This window comes from Mytilus edulis, chromosome 8, assembly GCF_963676685.1.
Source record: "Mytilus edulis chromosome 8, xbMytEdul2.2, whole genome shotgun sequence".
NCBI lineage: Eukaryota > Metazoa > Mollusca > Bivalvia > Mytilida > Mytilidae > Mytilus > Mytilus edulis.
Window position 1 is genome coordinate 87,178,265 of NC_092351.1, and position 6,156 is coordinate 87,184,420.

Consider the following 6,156-nt stretch of genomic DNA (forward strand, 5'->3'; position numbering starts at 1 on the left):
AATTTCTACGAAAGATAACACAACTAACTGATCATCATATTTATAAAATTCGACACACGATCTGTTTTTGAAATGAAAAACTTGTTGTAGGGATCACAAACGTAGTTGTTTTTAAAGGTAACTTATACAAATAACAACAAATGGTTAACGTGTTTGTCATAATGTTATATAAGTCCCATACATTTATATTTGTTTTACTTAGAAAAGCAGTGACTGGAACTACAAGGTAGGTTTTAACTGTGCTTTGATGATTAATATCTTTTGAAATTTTTGTTCAAAAAATGAACTTCATGAGGAACATTTAACTTAGATAAACCTTGTTATTTACTATTATTTTTAATATGAGGCGTCTAGTTGCATACATTACATACATAAATACAGATGATAACACGAAAGTAATACTCTGCTTTTACTAGAGATATGCTTTAATTAAAACGTTTTCCAATAAATTGAAACATTTTTAACAAGATGATGATTCGCACAAATATATATATATAATGTTTTATGATTGGCAATGAGCACTAAGATGTAATTGTCACTGCATTTGATGCGCATTTCTTTATAATTCCTCATGTCTCGAGTATCCGATTGAGATGCAGATGTTTATATTATCAATGATTATAGTAATAAACTTTTTCGTCGATGAAATTGGCCATTTGAATCTACCAGTGTTTAAAACAGCTAATAGTTTGATTGATATAACGTAAATTTATAACTTGGTGTTTGATAATACACATTCTATCAACCAAATATTAGGTATTTACAAATATGGGTAATTTTGATTGACAATTAAGAAAATATTCTGATTGCAGGAATTAAGACAGCTAATCATGAGTGAATCAACTGATATTGAGACACAGGTAAATAAATCTGTCATTACAAAGTAAGATGAATAGACAAAATATAAACAAACAAAGAACAAAACGTAATAGATGAAGCATCAAACAAAAAGAAACTGATTTTTTTTCATTGATGTAAAGTGCCAACCGTACATGAAATGTTGTTGTTTATTATTTAAGTGGAATCAATATTTCCAAAAAAATGTGTTTGCGAACGCTGCAAATTAAAAGTAAGCTAAGCAAATATTTGCTTTACTCATAAAGTTTTAATGGAATATTGAAAAACTATGATAACATGAGTCAGTAATACTAATTAATTGTCAATTATTTTGGTGCTTATTTATGAAAGAGAGAGGCGAAAGATGTTTCGTGTATAATATGGGTAAGACATCTGATTTGGTATAAATCCTCTATGTTGTTGTGTATAAATATTATTAATATGATCATTAGTCTATTAGTCATTGGTGTACAACACGCTTAAGAAGTCCAAATGGTTTCGGTTAATTAAATCAGGACTTTTTGACGTATACAGGATGCAAGAAAATCATATTTGACAAACACTTATAACCAGTGTACATTGGATTCCAATACCGTTAAGAGAAAAGACTAGAATTTTGGACATTCAGATATTGTTAACAGTTTAGTTGACATTTAAATTTGTATAATATTTTTTGTGAAATTGTATAATAACACTTATTATTTTGATAATTGATCTGTTTTTTTGTGTGTACAAAGTCAGGAATATGGCCATTGTTATATTATAGTTCGTGTCTGTGTGTGTTACATTTTAACGTTGTGTTTCCGTTGTGTTGTTTGTTGTCTCTTTTTTTTTTAGTGTGAATTCACATTACTTTAATACTTGTCACGGTACTTATCTATCTCCCAAATTCATGTATTTGGTTTTGATGTTATATTTGTTATTCTCATTGGGATTTTTCTAATGCTTAGTCCGTTTCTGTGTGTGTTACATTTTAATGTTGTGTCGTTTTTCTCCTTTTATATTTAATGCGTTTCCAGCAGTTTTAGTTTGTTACCCCGATATTGGTTTTTTTCATGGATTTATGAGTTACTACTACTGTTGCCTTTATTAGGCTATAATGCAAAGATGATTTCTTGCATAACTGAAATTGGGGGCTCGCCCAGCATAACGTAACCATAAGATAAAAAACATAATAAAACCACTGGTAACAAGCATGTAAGTATGTCATGGCCAGACGACAACAGTCATTCATTAGACAGACAAAAAGTATGCGAAAGAGCAAAATAAAGACCATGACGTTCTTTGGCTCAGCAGGAGGAAGCAGACAAAGTGGCCGAATGTTATTTCCTTCATGACGGCATTTTAATGAGGAAATGGAGACCCCTCAGATGTTTTCAAAGAAGAGGAATGAAGAGTTGTATACTAAGTACTGCTGCCATTATGTATGAAGCCGACAATACATTATTGGTCTTGCCCATGACACCCCCTTGGTCGGACATTTGGGTATAAGAAAAACTTGTCTTAAGATCTTGCAACATTTCTAGTGGCCCAGAATTAAGAACGAAACACCCTTTAAGTTGGCCTTTTCAAATCTTCCAATAATCATTTACCTGTATTATTTCAGAGTTCTACCCCACCTTATCACTCTCTTGGAAAAAATATTGCAATTCTAATATGATTCTATAATAATCGAATTCACGTTTATGTGTGATAGGATTTCTATTGACAATCGGATATTTTGAGATATACATTTTTTCGTGACAATTAAGGTATAGTGATAATTTCAGGAAAATTCATACAATGGAAAGCAGAAAAAACAGAAGAAAAAATGGCAAAATCAAGGCAACCCTCAGGTTTTTATATTCTTTTATATTAAAGACCCGACTGAAGGAATAATCAGTACCCCAAACAGTTATGAAAACTCTTTTTTTCAAATTAATTTATTTACCACAAACATGACAAAACTATTGATCTATTTGTCTCTTTTTCTTTTTTCCGAAGGGTGAAGGGAGCTATTCTCATCATTTGATTGGTGTTCGTTGTCGGTCGTCTCCGTTGTTGGTAAACTTTTAAGTTTTACACAAATCTTCTCTTCTCAAAATACTAGGCCAATTGTAATAACACTTGGACTCAATTATCAAGGGGCTAAGCATTGCTAGTTTAAAAGTGTGTACACTGATTCTGCTTGACAATCAACATGACCGACATGGGTAAAACAGTATGTCAACTACTTATAAGGGTTATTGCCTTTTAAAGATAATTTGTCCCTATATTTCCATTTATGGCAAAAACTTTTGTTGAAAAAAAAAGCAGTTAACATAATAAATCATCAGCAAGACATACTTAATATGTATATATATATTTAAATGAGCCGCACAAGATCGAAAAACTGATTAAGCAACACATCTGTCATAGAACTGGCAGTCTCAGCTTGCTATAAATCTATGTTAAACCCTAATTTTATTTTTCTCGGAAAATTCCTATATAAAGTCATTATATGACTATTGTTTTTTCACTCGTTCTGCTGGTTGATAACGTTTGATTGTGTCAGTTTGTATAGACGGTCCAAGTTGTTGACTTTCCTTGGAGTTCGGTATTTTTGTTTTATTTATTGTCTAGAGCCTCTAGTTTAATAATAGAATTGCCTTTTGATAAAAAAAAAATTCCATATCGTTGCAAAATAACAAAAATACCGAACTCCAAGGCAAATTCCACAAGGTACTGTGTAATGATTTTTCACTCTATTAATTTCATGGACAAAACGCCATGTTAAAATTGGTGCAGACTTCCAAAAATATGACCGTTTCATTTTGTTGTTAATATTTGGCAATGCAATTAACGTCTATAAATAATGAACTGAAGCATTTTTTAATAGCACAACAACTGACAAACTGGCGTTTTGCGATAAACATTTTGTATTACAATAGGCAATGCCGTAAAACATGTGTAACTCTAATTGACTTTTGAATACTTGTTAAAATTGAGGCATAGAAATAATTTCAGGTCGTCCCAGAAGATGATGAAAACGAAAGAAAAAAAAGGGACCCTAAGGTAAAGTATTTTACATTTGTTATTTACAAACGAAATAGTAGAACGGAGAAAAGACTTATAAACAGAAATGAAATAGGATAAAGAAAGCAACAACATAGGAAATTTCATCAAAATGGTCAAAGATAGATGATACCTTTTATTTAGGATTTTGATGTTAATCTTGTCCCTTTCGGATGTCTTGTTTCTAGGTTGACAGTCAAAGAAAACAAATCTGTAATTTATTTGAAGACATACCTTCATATTCAAAATTCGTATTTTTAATCACACCAGTGGCGAATCACCATATACTGGGTGGGTGGCAATACGGTGTTGGAAGGTTTATTTTTGTTTCTTAAGAAAGTGATAGAACGTACATACAACATTTATGTATCAAGTTTATGTCTCTCAAATTTATATAAGACATAAACTAATGGTTTCAGTTAGCCTGTTAGTTTGTTTTTGGAAAAGAACTGTGCAAAAGTCTTATAAAAACGGAAAAATCGATGTCATTAGGATATTTGTTAGTTAACCCTTTCATATCTTGGTTGTTTTACACAGTGAAGGCTCATATCATATTTTGTTCTGTGACACAATTATACCACCTCTCATCTAACTTATATGAATCTTCTGTAAGTGTTGTAAGAATAAATGATACATCCTTTGTATATAGGTACACATTTTTTTTCAGAAGAAGAAGAAGAATGATAAAGGCGACCAGAAAAATTCCAACCGCTTTTCCGAAAGCAAAAACTTTATTCAAACCATAGCAGACGTCTCGCTTATGATGGCAAATATTTCACAGTTAAGAGCAGTTTTATGTTCAGGAAATAAAAATCGATTTTATGTTCACCTCTTAACGCTAATCATCCTTTCGTTAGCGTCACACGTACTGTTCGTTTTATTCACTGTTATTAGAGCGCATTTTAATTACAAACACCGTATTGCAGTGAGCCGAGCAAAAACTAATACAATCAACAAGAAATTATTTAAGTTCTGCTGTTGTTGTAAAACAAAGTATAGACGTAAAGAATTTATTGACAGCGATCTGTGTCAATGCCCACATTGCCGTACCGATTTGTATATGCACTACGTCTGTTACTTTCTAGTTTTTATTACAATTTGTGCAAACATTGGGATTACAGGAATTGGAATTTCGGGAGACTGTTAATCTGAGGATTACATTTTGTTTTAAATGACAAGGATGTGAAGTGAACAGCTATAGATGAGGTGATTTACCTCAATCCTTAGAGCCTGAATAGTGTTTTGTTTAAGTCTTTTCTTATAAACTTTATAATGTATAGTTCGATTATATGTTGGCTTAAATCTGATTAAAAATAACCTGTATGTATTTGTTGTGTCGGAATTGCTTTCCTTGTTTTTAAACCAAAGCCATTGAAAGGCAATGTTGACTATATTTATAATAGTGCACCTCAGAAAATCGAGTGTTCTTTTCCACTTTGGGTCAGCTATGACGGAGGTATTTTGATTTATAGATTCTCGATTATTTTAATTTATAGATATTTCCAGAATTTGCATATCAATAATCACGTCGACACCAGAGCGCTTACTTCCCGAATACTAGAATTTTGCTCAGTGCTAGAAAAAGAAATAACAGTTTATACAGTTCTCGGTACTAAATCTTGAAGTAGTCAGTATATAAGAATAAGCGGATTAACCTACATGAGAAGCACTCATAAATATAGCCAAATGTGTCAAATAGTAAAATTGAGAACGGAAATAGGGATGTGTCAAAGCGACAACAAGCCGACCATAGAGCAGACAACAGCCGAAGGCTACCAATGGGTCTTCAATGTAACGAGAAACTTTGTGTAAATGTCAATTAACATTTTATTTTATTTCTCAAATTATCAATTTTGTTTACAACTGTATTTAAATGTTCGTTTACTGTGGTGTATATTATTTCTATATAATAATAATTCTTAGAAAATTATTTCTATTCGTCAGTCATTTTGTGATATCGAATTATCATCTATTATTTATTATTTGGTAATTTATACTCTGTAGTGTTTTTACGTTTGTACTTTAAATAATTAAAAGTTTAAGAATTCTTTATGTTTATTTAGGTTTAGGGTGACTAAACGAATCATATTTTCTTTCTAAACAATTGGGACCATGGGGACAGTTAAATCTTTGAAAAGGTGAAAACCGAAAAATAGGGAAACACACTAAGAAATATATAAACAGAGCGAAACGTTATGAATCGGAACACAACAAAACGAGACGACACGAAACGAAAAATTAAATTAAAGTCACATACAAAAGGAGGCATGGAAAGCATTCTTACAA

The 6,156-nt window shown here is 31.4% G+C and overlaps 1 long non-coding RNA gene across 1 annotated transcript; it reads left to right on the forward strand.

Annotated features, from left to right (window-relative positions):
* The first annotated feature begins 758 nt into the window (after window positions 1-758).
* On the forward strand, window positions 759-5,204 carry LOC139486535 (uncharacterized). The gene is made up of 4 exons (XR_011655598.1): window positions 759-860; window positions 2,607-2,672; window positions 3,823-3,870; window positions 4,538-5,204. It is a non-coding gene; the product is annotated as an uncharacterized lncRNA (long non-coding RNA).
* Window positions 5,205-6,156: the final 952 nt, after the last annotated feature.